The sequence below is a fragment of the Triturus cristatus genome, chromosome 12 (genome assembly GCF_964204655.1).
Source record: "Triturus cristatus chromosome 12, aTriCri1.1, whole genome shotgun sequence".
Taxonomy (NCBI): Eukaryota; Metazoa; Chordata; class Amphibia; order Caudata; family Salamandridae; genus Triturus; species Triturus cristatus.
The window spans coordinates 53736046-53752818 of NC_140595.1; positions in this window are offsets into that span (position 1 = coordinate 53736046).

The window sequence follows — 16773 nt, forward strand, 5'->3', positions numbered from 1 at the left end:
TATCGCCTTGCTAAGGTTACAATGAGTAAATTCACTGAATATCATATAATCACAGTCCTTTTCACACTTTCACAGTTAAACAAATATAATTGGTTCACTAAGTGTGGCACATACCTGAGTTTAAGGACTATCACCAGTTCACAATGAACAGTTCACTGAGCATTACCATTCAGTTAACTCACTATCAACAGTTCACAATTAATCCGCAGTTCACTGGATCTCACTCATGTAGAGTTAAATGCATGCCACTAAGGCAAAGGGTGCCAAGATATCACTCTTTTACGATTACATAGAAGTCATCAGTTCACAACTCAGTGGCCAGTTTGCTGGACAGTGCGCGGTCACATTTAAATAGGTGTCCCCTTTTCACGACTGCGAAGAAGAATTCTCAAGCTTCTTACTCACTGTGAGATAGATTTCACTAGTTCACAACAAACAGTTCACTATTTCTCAAACATTCCTTTAACTAGCTATTACCCGTTCACTATGTTTGACAAGCGCAGGGGTTAAGGGATATCCCCGGTCCACAACGAACAGTTTCCGTGACATTAAGCCTTCGATTTTTTAGATATCACCTCGTGCGATTACACGACACAGTTCACAAGCTTTCACTTATTCACAGTTAAATGGATAGCATACATTCACTATGTTTGACACATACATAGATTAAGGGATATCCCCGGTCCACAGTGAACAGTTCATTAGATATTAAACTTTCCATTTCTAGATATCACCAGGTACAATTAGAAAAAGCAGCTCCCCAGCTTTCACTTATTCACAGTTAAATAGACTCTGCTGGGTAATTTGTTGCACACTTAAATCTTTACTAGATCCAAACTAAATGTTGCCCTTTGTATTCATTTTGTAATACATTCCATTCTGAAACTAACTGTTTACATTAGAACTCCACTGTGAATAGTTAAAAAATACTTTAATATCAGAAGTTCTCAAACAACAATTAACAATGAAACTGTTTATATTAGGTCCCATTATATCAGGTTAACAGATACCCATCAACAATTAAATAGCGTACAGCTTTTCAGAGTAAACAATTTACAACATAACAGTTGAAATGTACCACGAAGTTTGAAACTTTATTAGGGTTTGAGAATAGCTCACATGCCAGCAGTAATGTTCAGAGCCACCATTTACCCAGGTGAAAGCACTTCTGTTAACCGTTACCAAGATATCAGCGGGTCTGTTAACAGTTATCAGTTACCGAGGTATTACTAGTTTGTTTACAGTAAAAAAAATCCCAAGATATCAGCCGGACAGTTAACAATTACCAATTACTCGGGTATCACCAGTTCTGTACACAGTTTACTAACACCAGAACATCAAAAGGTCTGTTATCAGTTACCAATTACTTAGATATCACCCGTTCTGGTGAATATTAACAAATAACTAGAGTCAGTTATGTTAACAGTTACAAGTTGTTCGTATAGGACTAGTTCGCTTTATATAATTAACAATTCGTGCAACAGGTCTGTTCACAATTAACAGAAAGCAGTTCACAGTTAAGTTAGCAACCGACTAGGTAACAGTCCAACATTAAAATCAATCCGACATCAGGAGTTTACTACTCACAGTTAGCAACTACCCCTATTTCATTGCAATTGAAATCAACTTGTTATCGGCAGCGCCTAAAGAGAAATTAACTAGATGCCATTCCAATTACCAAGATATGAGCAGATTACAAATAAGCTTAGGAAAGTTTACGCACTTAGACATTACCAGTGCATCATTAGTTCAGTTGCCAGCCAGCCACTACCTAAAAAGCATTTCAGCATAACCACTTAAATAGTTATCCGCAGTTTACGAGCAAAAATTGTCCAATTTTACAGCCGGCTAATAGCAGATATCCCCAGTTCACAAGTAAAAATGACCCATTTCAAAGTGTACTAGAAACAGTTACTTGAATAGCAGAACTTCACAAGTCAAAAGTACTAGTTTTACAGTAAACCAATAAAAAATATCTAAATTTCAGCTGTTCAATGTCAACACTATCTCCCTATTTATGGCAACGTATTAATATTTTTTTTATCTAAACGCAGATGTTGCAATGCCAGTGATGTCACACTTGCTTGTACCCCCGTTGCTCTGTGATCTGGCTGCACCAACATGGCGACCTCGTAGAGAAGAATCGTGAAAAACGCGTTGGACTTACCATCCACCATGTCTTGGCCGTCATGTCGTAGCACAGCTGCCACTTGACTGAGCTCTCGGGCTTGGCCTGGACGGCCTCGGCTGCTCCACTCTCTGCCATGCCTGCCCGCGTGAGCAGGACAAGCTGCTAGAACATGAGGGTGCCCACTTGGAAACTTCGAAGGCATCGCCAGTCGCTGCTTGGCATCCTGCATGAACAGGTCCAGGAAGAGTCTTCTTGAAGGGACTTACAACTCCAAGGGCTTCCTAAACTTCTAAAACCCAAGGAGAGTTGGGTAAGGGTTGGACACAGACTCCCTCAATTCAAGGTGAGCTAGGAAACAGCCTCACACAGACACCCCTAAACCAAGATGAGGTGCCTAATGTCTAACTACAGACCCCCCCAACTTAAGGTGAGCTAGGCAAGAGTCAGGCACAGATCCCCACCCCCAGTCCCAACTCAAAGGTAGCTAGGTAAGGGTTGAAAACAGACCCCTCCCCATCTCATGGTGAAATAGGCAGAGATTGGGCAAATGCCCCCCCAAAAGGTGAGCTAGGTAAAGGCCGGATCCCCTACACTGAAGACAGAGTCAAACCCTTGTCTCGATAGAGAGATGGTAAGCAGGATAGCTGGTAGAGAGGACCGGCTCCGTGCCCGCGCCACCAAGGACCAGCCTGGGCATGTGGGTGGCCTCTGCAGCCCTGGCAGTGGGAAGGGGTTGACACCAGTGTGCCCGGAGCTTCCCCTCTCCAATCACAGCCACTGCTCTCTTCCTCTTGTTTCCAGATGAATGAGAAGCGGCGCAGATTCATGAATGAGTGGCCTGACTTCTTGTGGCTTGTGGTTGGGAGGCTCTGTGGTGTGTGTTTTTTCATCTTTCTGCCCTACTGGTCCAGCTTAACCAGGAACACACACATGGAGCAGCAACTTACACCTACGCACACACACAACAAGTCGCTGGTGATGAGTGTGCGATAGAGAGACAGATACTAGCCACAGGCTACAAACAAATAAGTACATATGATACAAACACACGCAACGACAAACACACATAGTAGATGCCTACACTAACACACATCAACAGCGTCTTTTGGGCAGTGGCTGTGCGATATAGGCTCATATACTAGATACGGACTGCACGCAGCCAATAACAGACAACACAAACACATGTAAAGGCAGACACATGCTGCAAATGCTTACACTAATACACATTTGCAACATCTCTTGGGCAGTGAGTGTGCGATAGAGGGACATATTTGTGCAACAGACTGTGCACAGTATATGACACAAACACTGGTAAGGACAAGGACACAATTACACTAAAACACCCCCACAAAATCTCGTGGGCGGTGAGTGTGCGATAGAGGGACATATTTGTACTACAGACTGTGCACAGCTATGTACATATGAAACAAACACTGGTAACAACAAACATGCAGGACACAATTATGCTAGCACACACCCATAATATCTCGTGGGCGGTGAGTGTGTAAGAGAAGGCTATGTTTCAGCTGCGGATTGTGCACGGTTGCACACAAGGACAAACACATGCAGGACACACTTACACTAACACATTCCACAACATCTTGTGGGCGGTGAGTGTGTAATAGAAGGCCAAATTTGAGCTCTTAAGTGCACTTGGTAAATGAAATGTGCAGCGGCGGCCCGTGTAGGTAGGAGCGGTGGGGCAGTGAGGCTGATTTTTACAGATTACGACGAGGGAAAATTCATTATTTATTTATTTTTACCTCATGGTCGTCTGTCAAATCCCCCCCCAACCAAGCTCCACCGCTCTTACCTGCACGGGCCTCTCCTGGACACGTGACACAAATACATAAAAGGAGCGACACATAGAGCACGTGCTTACACTAACACAAATCTGCAACACCCAGTGGGCGGTAGATGTGCGAAAATGTGGCATGTTCCAGCCAGAGATTATGGCAACCAGGAAGTAAGATACTTGCACACATGCAGCACAGGTTTACACTAGCACTTGTTTATACCATCTAGACAGTGGGTGTGCAGTAGAGAGATGTATTCTAGCTCTAGACAAACACAAGATACACACAGGCAATAATAATCATGACCGTGTGATCAAGCTTACACCGCACTTTACTTGGCACTTAAATGCTGTTATTTTCAGCCATGTCGGCCGTTCTCCTTTTTAGAACATTGGGATATCGGGAGTTCCATTGAAGACAATGAAGTTCCTCAGGGCCGGTACTGAAGGGGTGGCTCAGGGCCATTATTGGCCGGTATAGCCTGCTACGAGCAGCTATATAGCGATATTAGTAAATTGGCATGTTGGGTGATGCTCCCAGGAATGCTTTTTGTACACAGAGACAGAGCAGGAAGTGGTGGCTCCTCCACTATGGCGGAGGAGTGTTGCCCCACTGCTTCTGAGCAGTGCAAAGCACGAAACATAAAATGATAATACCTTTGCATTATCATTTTATTCTTCGTGCTGCTTTGCGGGTGGGTGGGTGAGCGGGGCTGCTGTGCCCTGGGAGCAGGGCAGGGGAGGAATGGTTTTCCCACTCTTAAGTGCACAGTGATTGTTTGGTCGGCCCTCTCGGGCCACCCAAACCACTTGTGCGCACTTTCCCTGTTCTCCATGCAGGCTGCTTTACAGCCTGCATGGTGAACATGCCCACCCCTCCAGCCCCTGGCTGAGCACCGTGTCACTGCGCACAGGCCAATCACAATGCTGCATTGCAGCGTTGTGAGTGGTCAGTGAGGCCTGGCTGTGCTTCCTGTTGGAACATGAGGAGAGCAGGAGCAGAGAGGCGGGACCGGCGCTAGGAAAGTTTTTTTTTTTAAATATTGCTCACTCCAGCCCCTCTGCGCCACCCCCGTGCTACTCCCCCCGCAACACCCCGCCTCGCAACACCTCGCCACCCCGAGCCATGCCGGCCGCCACAGGGTGCAGGGTTATTGCATCGATATCATAGAGAAACCAGTTCAGAGATGCGTGTCTGGAGTAGTTCCCTCCAGTGCAGAACAGGCAAAATTAGTAGACAAAGAGGTGTTGGGCCTAAGAGAGAAAGGAACGATTGTGGAAATATGTCAAGAGCAAGGGGGCTTTGTAAGCAATATTTTGTTGGTAGAGAGAAAGGACAAAGAAATGAGGCAGGTAATAAATTTGAGAAGCCTCAACAATTACGTTTCTATATCATAATTTCAAGATGGAAGGAATAGACATGCTGCCGGACATCCTGCTTTCAGGAGATTGGTTGAGCCACTTAGATTTGAAGGACGCATACCTGACGGTACCGGTTTGGGAACCACATCAGGGTATCTCATGTTCAAGTGGGGCCGGAAGGCTTGGAAGCTTCCTCTTGTGTTAATAACAACATGCATCTCCGAAGTGCTTGCACACTTGAGACTCAGTGAGCTGTGTGGTGTGCGAAGACTTTTTTCCAATGGTGGAGACGTTTCGCGAAGTTTACATATTCCCCTTTTGCAAAATGTGTGTTTTTTTCCATTCACCTCTGCCTCTCCAACATCCTTTTCCATACAGTGGTCCTGATGCTGGCAAAGTAAATGTCCTACCTGTCCACTGGTTGGAAATTAAAATACAGCCATAATTTGATTGCAGTGGACCATAACACCCCTGTGTCTCTGCGCAACTGCACCTGCTGCACTATTGAGAGCTACACATATTGCAAGATGACTTTCATCAGCTGACATGTGTTTAAAGTGCTTTTTCTGAGCACTTTTACCACTCGTGTGTTGCTTTTCTGTTCACATTTGCAAATGAACACCAGACTAGGGCAAGGAAGGCCCAACGCCTTACTTTCAGATGACGTGTGGTTTGCTTGTGCAACAGACCACCCACACACATCACAAATCTAGAACATGCATGAAGTTGCTGTGGGGTTCACTGCCACGCCATCTCACGCCGCCGGGCGGCTCACAGTCCGACACAGACTGATAAAATGCAGAATGTACCTTTTATTTTGTTCACGATGCTCGCTATTTCGAACTAGAATACATTGGATGCGCCTGTGCTGTTCACAAGCACTTTAAAAAAATATATATATTGGGTGCAAATGGAGGCAGTAAGTGAGCTGGCAAAAGAAAAGGGACTCCCTTCGCAGTAACATAAAAGTGACGCGCAGGCCAATGAAAAAGGAAATAGATCTCTTTAGAAACTCTGCAGCTTTAAGGAGATGAAAAAAGACCACTGTCCCGAGCTGAACCAGCACTTCACATGCACGGCTTCCTTGTAATTTTTATCAAAATAAATACAGATTCTGGCTACATCCGTCTCCTGCTGTCTGCCTAACCACAGGGGGCCCGAGGCACACACAGGACATGTCCTGACCTGTCTGTGCTGCCCTTCTCATCTGTGGGGGGCGGGGGGGTTCACCCCACCCCACCCCGCCCCAGCAGCTGCCAGCCCACAGATGTAAAAGTAAATGAACCGCTTTTGTGTAGCGCTCTTTGGTAGCGCTTTAACTGTGGTCGATGAAAGCAATGGAGCCCAGCAAGATGGGGTCATCTACCCAGGATCACACAATACGGTTTAAAGGTGAAGCTGAGAAAGAGAACTCGGGTCTACCGCCTTCGTAAATTGTAATTTAAAACCTGGATCACACCCAGGCGAGGTTCCAGGAAATGTGCGGCCAGATTGCATCATTTACACAGATGTGAGTCAGTTTTGCACTGACATCTGATGTGCAAGAACAACTTTTGGACTGCTCACACTGTGAACAATAGCATTTACAACAACCAGCTGGTGCAAAAATGCCTTTATCACATTAGTCCAAAATGTTGGTTCAAATCTACATTTATGCAAATGTGAGCATCATGGACTCAATGACCAAAAATGCTTACTTTTTAAATCTCATATTCTCAAAATCTCGCATGCAGTCCAGCTTCACTAGCTTTTCGTTTCAGTGCACCACAGACAGAAAAACTGAGCAGACTAAACAAGCATTGTTAAAGCCAATAGGCGTTACCACAACGAAGAGAGAAACATGTAAGAAACTAAAGTCCTCCATATTGAACGCTCCCTTGTACCATAGTCACTCATGGTTTGCACTGCAAGCATGAGAGAGGCAGATGGTACAGCCTATAGCGAGGCGAGAGAGAAAGAGATACTGCCCTGGGCCGAGCCAAGATGTGACTGAGAAGGTTCAAGCCACTAGCGGAAAGAGGCTAGTCCAAAAAAAGCTGGTGGATGAAGGGAATTGACCCAAAGTTCTCTCCATGTATATTGTAAGCAATAGGCCTGTTGGTCAACTACACTATGATAACCAGACCTAAAACTGAGCCTGTTCCACACCTTGTCTCCTTTCTTTTCCTGCAGGTTTGCACCCTTTATCTATCGCAGACCCCTTTATCGCTTCTTCATTCCTCCCTTTCCTCCTTGCCTTATTTCATCATCACTTTCTTATTTCTCTCCCTGCTTCTTTCATTCAATCTTCATCTTTTTCTTCTTCTTTCTCATTTCTCCCTTTCTATAGTCAGTTTCCTTCCACCTTCCTCGCCTTTTTTTTTCCAGGAGCACTTTCTTTATCTTCCAGCTTCTGCCCACCCTTTTCAACCCCCACACTTCCTGTTTTCCTCTCCAGCTGTTGGGAAACTGGTCCCAGGATGCTTGATTCCGGTCCAGGGAGGACCTGGCGTGGCAGTTCGGGCTGGACTGTTCCCATGAGGCACAGTGTCAAGACTGATTTGCAAATGGCTGGCTCTAAACCGGGGTGGCATGGTGAGCAAAAGAACAATGGATTTAACCCCGATCTCTTGACTGGGGGTGAATGTATGATTGATTCAGCATTCCGTCCATCATTTGTTTGCGTTGAGACAGTTAGGACTGGAAACCAAGATGTCTGCCCTGCAGCTTCACTCACCCATTGATGAGCCACAGGGGGACTTCCTGTTTTATAAAGAACAGCGGCCAGATAACTTACAAGTGATCTTCAGAGCTCCAACTCTCCTTTCCTTCCTGATCACAACCTTCATTTTCACGTAAAATGTAAATTGATACTTGTATAACGCACTACTCACCCGCAAGGGTCTCAAGGCGCTTGTACGAATACCGCTGTGGAACCCATCCTGGCTTTCCCTGTGAGGCGTCCACTCCTGGGCACCCCCAAGGTGGAGGCCAGGCATCCTTAGCGTTGTGGGGGCCGTTGTGGAGATTAAGCAGGCTATTGCCCAGAGTTGCAGAGTGGGACTCCATGATTGGAATGGCACCGAGGCGAGAATTATCAGATCCGTGGAATTTTTTAGCCCAAGACCCGCCGAGGCGGGGAATTGAACCCTGGTACCGGGCTAGACCTCTGCATCAGGTTCTGCCCAGGGTCGGACTGGGGCAGAAAATCGACCTGGGCGCAATAATAAAAGTGGCCACCTTCAGTGAATTAGATTGTTATAAAAAGTAGTCCATTCTTGCAAACTGGGGCAGTTTTGAACTTGTAAAGCCACGTCCTATAAGTGTTTGCGAGGTATGGAAGGCTGCATTGATTTGAGCTTGCTGCAGTCAAGGTTGTGTTTTTTTTTTTTTTTTTTTTAAACCGTTTTTTACAAGACTCAAAAATATACAAATATGGGCCTACAACCTTCCGGCCGGCCGCCAGCAGTGAAAGGAGCATACGATATACATTTATAAAACACATGGTGCTGCGGCCGAGCATGCACAGGAGGTAACATCGTTGCGAGCCACACTGTCCAGACCCCACTATGCGGTTCCATTTTAAACTTAAAGAACAACAAAGACAAACAAACCCACAAGGCAATCCTCAATCGGAAATAGCAACACGTGCTCCCCTGGAGGGGGGATCCTAGCCATCCATAGGAATCTCACGAGGGGGGAGAGATCAGAACTAGGACTGGGTACACCTAATGCTCAGGTACTGGGGGGATGAGTTGGCTAAGGGGACGGGGCAGGCGACGGATCGGGCAATAACGGTGGAGCACAGATTCCCCCGCGGTAGGCGTTCCAGGGGCCCCACACTTTCACCCATGTCGCAGGCTTACCTCTCGCCACATACACCACCTTTTCCCGAAACATGCACCAATCCATATGTTCCCTCCAGGCCGAGACAGTCGGGGGCCTCTGGGATCCCCACAGCTGGGCAATATCACGCTTGGCAACCATATACCCCAGAGTCGCCCACCACGTCTGCGGCACCGAGTAATCGGTAGGCTCCCACACATTCAACAGGCATCTCCTCGCTTGGGGCAGCAGCGCCACATGCGTGACCACTCGCAGCACCTCATGCACACCACGCCAGAACCCCGCCACCTCCGGGCACTCCCACAAGATATGCAGAAAAGTTCCCAGCGCACCACACCCACGCTTACACAAACCGTCCTCAGCGTAGCCCATACGCAGGAGCTTTGGCCCCGTCATGTAGACCCTGTGGAGTATCTTGAGCTGGACGAAGCGAAGGCGAGCCGGTATGGCCACCTCTTTCGGGGAGGCCACCGCGGAGATCCAGTCCTCGTCGTCCAGCTCCAACCCATCGGCCACCCAAGCCTCACGAAGGGCAATCAACAAGTCTGAGCGGTCGTTGATCAGTTTTTTGTAGATCAGTGAGATCGTGCTGTCAGGGACGTGTCCGTCCAGCACTCTATCTTCCAGGGGGGAACACTCCGGGATGGAGGCAACGTCCGAAAAGACGGAGCCCAGCGCATGCCGGACCTGCAAATACCGAAAGTACTCGCTGCCCTGCAACTGAAATTCCGTCTGCAGCATCTCAAACGTTTTAAATCCTCCCCTCGTCCAGAGATCCCCCACTTTGCTAATGCCAATTAAGTCCCACTGCTCAAAGCCCTTCGAGGTCCACAAGGAGCCCAGCCGCTCAGACGCATATAGTGGTGACGCCCGGGTCAGACGGTCCTTCCATCCCATAGCTGCATTGGCCGCGTGCCACACGCGCACCATGACACGCGTGGGGCCCGTTAGGCGAGCATCAGGCGCGCTAGAATAGAGCGCTCGATTATGGTCACCACCTGGGAGGAGCATCCTATCCATTTCAAATGCCGGGTTTAAGGCGGGCCCATATAGGCCCTGATTAATTGCGGCTAGCTGGGAGGCCCAATAGTACCGTTTGATATCCGGAAGGGCAATCCCCCCATCATACCACGGGAGCGTCAGCTTCGCCAGGGCAATACGTGGCCTCCCGTCCCAGAGCAGGCGGCGCTGCAAACTCTCCACTTCGCAGAAGTAGCGCGCCGGGACGAGGTCCATAGTGTTCTGCAATGCGTACAGGAAACGCGGCAGCGACATCATTTTAAACAATGCCGCCCGGCCGAGCGGCGAAAGCGGCAAACGCCGCCAGCGCGCGACATCCTCTTTCAGACGCTGGAGGGGGGGAAGCAAGTTCCGATCATACCGAGCCTCCGGGTCCAGAGTAATGAAGACACCCAGGTACCTAAATCCCCGCGGGGCGACCTGGATCGGACAGACCCGCGGGAGGATAGGAGCCTCCCCAAAGAGAACATACACACACGATTTAGCCCAGTTGATGACCAGACCGGAGTTACGACCGAATGAATGCAAAACATCAACCAGTACTATAAGTGATTTACGTGGGGAAGCTAGGTACAAGAGGATGTCATCAGCGTATAGGGATACGCGGTCCTCATACTCAGGGGTCCAGCGGAGACCACGGATGGAAGGCTCCCACCGCAGCCACTCCGCCAGGGGCTCCAAGGCAAGTGCAAAGAGGAGCGGCGATAAGGGGCAGCCCTGCCGTGTGCCCCGGCCCAGCTCGAACGGAGCTGACACTCTTCCGTTCACCACCACCTGCGCCAATGGGCCCGAATACAGCAATTTGACCCAACTGATGAACCCTGGGCCGAATCCAAACTTCGCAAGCATCGCCCAGATATATGGCCACTCAAGCGTGTCAAACGCCATAGTGGCGTCTAAGGACGCCAAAATGGCCGGCTCCCGTATGAACGGGGCACGTGCGAGCACACCGTGCAAACGCCGCAGATTAAGGGCTGTGTTGCGATGGGGAATAAAGCCCGATTGGTCCTGATGAACCAAATCGCCCACCACACCGACCAGCCGATTGGCCAGTACCTTGGCAAGAATCTTGGGCTCCGCATTCAGTAGCGAAATGGGTCGATAGGATGTAACCCGGTCCCGAGGTCTCCCTTCCTTGTGAATGACCACGATTGTAGCCAGACGCTGGTCCAGCGGGAGGGAGCCCACCGAGTGTGCCGCCAGGAACATAGCCCGGAGGTGGGGTGCCAGCGTATCCGGTCGCAACTTGTACAACTCGATAGGGAGACCATTCGGACCCATGGCCTTGCCGGAAGCGACCGAGCGTATGGCGAGGGCGATCTCGTCGGAGGTGGGAGCGGCGTCCAACGACACCCTGTCATCCCCGGAGAGGGACGGCAGCGCGATATCACTGAGCAGGGCATGGGAATCCTCTTCCGAGCAGGGAGACACCGGGGAATACACCCCACGGAAATAATCCGCGAAGCAGGAGACAATTTCTTCTGGCTCAGTTACACACACACCATCCGTTTTCTCAATCAGCGGTACCACACGATTCGCTCTCTCTTTTTTGTCCAACCACGCAATAAGTTTACCAGCCTTATCACCCACATCATACAGTCGCCCCTGTTGCTCTCTACTGAGGCCCCTGGCCGCCTCCGTGACGAGGGCCCTATAGGCCGCTTGCTTGAGTTGGAGGACATGCAATGCGGCATCCGTCACCCCACCTTCTAAATTACCCTCCAACTCGGCTATTTCAGCCTCCATCCGGGTCACCTCCTCCCGCTCGCGCCTCCGGGCGTGGGAAATAAGGGATAGGGCCTCCCCTCGGAGTACTGTCTTGAAGGCCTCCCATAGCGGTACAGCCGAAGTCACAGACCCCACATTCTCATCAAAATATCGCCGAAGGGATTTAATCAATTCAGCGCGAATGGTGGGGTCGCGCAGGTACCAAGGATTGATCGGGACCACCCTACCCTCACCCCTCGGAAAGACATCAAAGTGCAGTAGGAGCGGGGAGTGGTCCGAAATACCCCGTGGCAAGTGGCGCACCTCTCCCACCCTCCCAACATAGGCCGCCGGGACAAGGACATAGTTTAGTCGTGAGAGACTACCATGGGCTCCCGAGTGGAAAGTGTACTGCAGCTGCGTGGGGTGTTTTAAACGCCAGCAGTCCACTAATCCAAATGTATCCAAGAGGCCGGGTAGCCACGCCTGTGCCCGGGGGAGGTCCCTAGGGGGGTGACGATCCACAGACCCAGATACCACCGCATTAAAATCCCCCCCCACAACTAAAAGCCCCCCCGGAAGGCCAAGGAGAAGGCGCCCAAGGTCCGCAAAGGTGGTCGACTGCAGCCCCGGTGGGATGTATACTGACACAAAGACAACCACTTTGCCCTCCAATCTTCCCACCAAGACCGTGTAGCGTCCCCTGTCATCGTGGAGCACCTCATCAAGCTCCAACGGGAGAGAGTTCTTCACCATAATGCCCACACCCCTTGAGCCGGACGTAAAGCCCGAGTGAGCCACTAGGCGATAACCACGCCGATTCATGGCGCAGAAGGAGTTGCCAATAAGGTGTGTCTCCTGCAGAAAGACTACATCGGGCGAGATTCGCTTCAAAAACTGCAGGACCACACCCCGTTTGATCCTGTCCCCCAGTCCATTCACATTCCAAGACAACAAAGTTAGTTCCCTACCCCCCATCATGTACAGAAGCCATCAGTCGTCCCCCGGAGAGCACTTTAGAACTAACACAAAAATACGTTTGCCTTGTGATAAAAACGAACAACACCCCATCCCTACCCACCCACCCCAACAAAACTCCCCCCTCCCTGCACCCCTGCATGAGCCCAAACAGCCCCCCCAACGTGCAGTGTGCCTGTCGCCCCATATATAGTTAGACTAACTAAACCCCCTAGAGGAGGAGGGAGAACCCCCAATAGACCCAACACAACCTCCATAGGAGGGGAACTTACAAAAGCTGACGCAGAATCAAAAGTGGCAACATTTTCGTCCAGAGTGAGGCCCAATATTAGATCCTCAGTCCCGATCCAGCGTGCCGTCTCCCCCAAGGTTGTGTTTTTAATATTTTACCGTTCCTATCCTTTCCTTCCAAATCCTCCCATCCTTTTTAGGTCGAGCCTGGGCAGCGCATGCACTGCTCTGTGAGGCATGCTGTATTCAGGTATGGACTTGAAGCTGTGCCCACTCTCCACCCATATTTTTCATTGGTTTGTGTCATTGTCCTTTGTAAACTGTGGCTTTTCATTGGTCAATAGGCTTAGTAGTCCCGCCTTAGTACCGCCTTGTCTCATGTTGTAACCTCCCACAAGGACTGGCCCTTTAATGTGTGTTGGTACTCGGTAGGCTTTAATGACAGCCTCCTTGCACTATTTCCTTAAATTGTTTTCACCTTCCTACTGTTGCAGGCAAGATACGTTGTTTCCTAACCTTTATTTTTTTTAATAGCGCGGCAAGCCACAGTGGGGGCCATGCCTTTGCTTTATTTGTGGTGCTGAACGTGGCCGTATGTTTTCTTTTTCTATTTATTTACTTTTTTATTGTTGTTTACAAGCACCCCAAGCTGCACTGTCACGTTAATAGAGGCTGTAGCCCCTTCTTTAGACAAGCGGCATCTAAAGAAAGGTCTGCGGCTGCTATTAGACTGAAACCGTGGCATGGAGCGCTTTTACAAAAAAAAAGCATTTGTTTCTCAACTTGACAAACAAATGCTTTTTTTGGTAAAAGCATCCCATACCACGCTTTCACTTTAATAGCGACCTCAGACCTTCCTTTAGACGCGGCTCACCTAAAGAAGGGGGAACGACCTCTATTAATGTGAAAGCGTGGCACGGGGCACATGAAAACAACAACAAAATATTTGCAATGCAATAGGTCTTGCATTTGCGAGAATGCAAGCTATTGTCATTTACAATGCCAATAGCTTAAACTCTCATAAATGCGAGACATATTGCATTGCAAATGCTTGTTAGCCCTGAAAACAAAGATAGCCGCTGTGAAGCTTCCTCGCTGTGCACGAGACACAGAGGTACTTCCTGTTTTACAAACAATAATACCCAAGCTATTTACCAGTACTCTTCAGTTCTCTGCTGCACCGCTTTTGCCCCTTCCTCAAATGGGCACACCTCTGATAAAGGAAGTACTGGGGGGTGGATGAGGAGGGGGCAGAGGTGGCAATACTGACTATTTGAGCATTGCCTTTTCTCCTTGGAGACACCTGCATGGAATGGGTCATCCCTTTCTCAATTTTATGATGTCACTCACCAAAAGGGTGCAAACAGGACCTCATTGCTCTCATCAGAACAGAACAATTATTCCAGGTACAGAAGATGATTGACAGGTGTCTGTCAGTAACAGGCGACGCCTAGCACTCCAACCATCATTGGCGTTGCGCAATGATATTCAACCTATCAGATTCCCTCTTGCGCCTTCAAGCTGGGCTCTCTGGGACACCAAAGGTGGGTCGGATAGGATGTTGAGATTAAAAACGACTGAAACAAAACAAACAGCAAGTAACCCTGCTTAGCACACACAAAAACAGCACTTTTGACTGAATAGGTGCAAATAAATCATACTGTTTGTATGCTTTTTAAAGATATCTGTTTTACACTATTTCTGAAAATTACTCTATCCTGGTTTGCATTTGTCACTCTGTTTGCTTTATCTGTTTTTCTCTTTCTCCTTTTTTTCTCTCCATCGTTTCACTCCACCGTGTATATATATTTTTTTCCCTAAGTTGTCTCTTGCTATATTTCACTCTCTCTTTTCTCGCCCACTCTTTCCCTCTATCTCTCCCCTCTCATTTTAAACTTCTCTTTGGTAACGCAGCGCTTAACTCACAACCTTTCTTCCCCGACTGCCAGATAGATCAGATCGCAGCCACGCAGATCTGCAACCCCTGTATATTGTGGGCAGTATGTGTAGAGAATGAGGATTTTGTTTATTTCTACAGCTTTGTCTCGGTGTCACTTCGGAGCACTGGGCTTCAGCAGGAGTGAGAGAAGTTGCTAGAGGTCAGATCCCATCCTCTTCGGAGCGCTAGCCTCCTGCAGGGTATCATGCTAGATGCGTCAGGGCTCTCTGTCACTTTTCCGACTCCAGAATGTCACTATTGGGTATTATCAACGGGGTTCTAGATTTCTGGCATTCCATGAGGCACGGTCATTGATGCCCCACGACCGTGAGCTGGCAGATGGGAGGAGGTCTAAGGAGTCTCAGGCATTTGCCAGGTCCAAGTTCAGATTGCACTTCACAAAAGCGGACACATGAAAGCCTTACTGCAATCATGTGAAATCAATTATGGTCACAGTTTTATATCTAAGTGAGATTGCACCTTGTTGCTGATAACACCTGTCGCCGTAGCGCATGTGGTCTGAGATACCGGTTTGTATGCTAGAAAATACAGTGGAAAACAAGTGTTCCAAGGGGGTACATTCATTGGGGAAATTGCTCATATGGCGAGTCTCCATTTGTTCGGTTGTCGCAGTTTTGAGACTCCGTGTAGTAGCTCTGTGTGTTAAGGCACCGACGGTTGAGGCTTGATTGCACTGTAAAATGCAGGAGTGATTGGTAGTTTTAAAGCTTTGCGGTCATGTGCGTCTGGTATGATGGTTATGTACCCCCTTGGGCACAGGGGTGATTCCCAATACAATACTTACGCGTTTTAAGATGCACTAGAGAGAGGGAGAAGTTTTTACCGGCGGGACTTCGGTATTATTCCCAGCAGAATAATGCGGCTGCAGTATGGATTTGGAAACATCTTCTGGGTCTCAAAGTCAAATCGGAACTGTTGACTAGTTCTGGGAAACCAGCCGTGAGTCCCAGCATTGGCTTGACACACTTTTGATTATAGGCAATGCGCTTAAGCTCCCTGTGTCTATAGAATGAATCTATCTGACCTTGTGTCATGTAACTTATGCACATGTAAGCGCCCCTATGCACATGGGGCGATATCAAGCAATATGAAACAACAAAAAAAAAAAGTAAAATGATTGATTGTAACACATTCCTTAGGTAGCCAGTAGTTTGTTTAAATTCATCGGCCTACAAGGGCCTGGGGGAGTTCCCGGGAGGGTCTGTGGCATCAAAGGTCAAGGTGATGCTCCAAGGATGACAGGATAGAATACTTACATTGTTTGGGGGCTAAAATACAGAACACAATTTGTAGTCTCGGCAACTATGCTCAACATCCTGGAGTTCTGGCCTATTCACTTAACCTCCCCGTGCCTTATAACATGTATAGGCCCTCAGGTAACGGGACTGATGCTCATGTAAAGCGCTATGTTACCCGCCGCCTCGGGTCGTAGTTCACGCTGTATATAACTTTATAAATATTTGAAATATATAAATATTCTTATCTAGTCCTGAAGGCACGCTTAGATCCAGTGACCCACCCGCCCAAATGATAGGCAGAGCTAGCACATAGTGCTAACGATGAAAATGCAGCGGTTTGTATTCCAGTCAGGGACCTAAAGGTATGCTACAGACCACGCTTAAGTTACTTGTTTGGGATGACATCAAGAAAGGTTAGGGAAGGGAAGCTTGGCAAATATATAATTATAAGGAGTATGTGGTATTCACGAACAGTACTATGCCTCCCACGTGACCGATATTTCAGTGTCTAGCACTTTACCCAGCC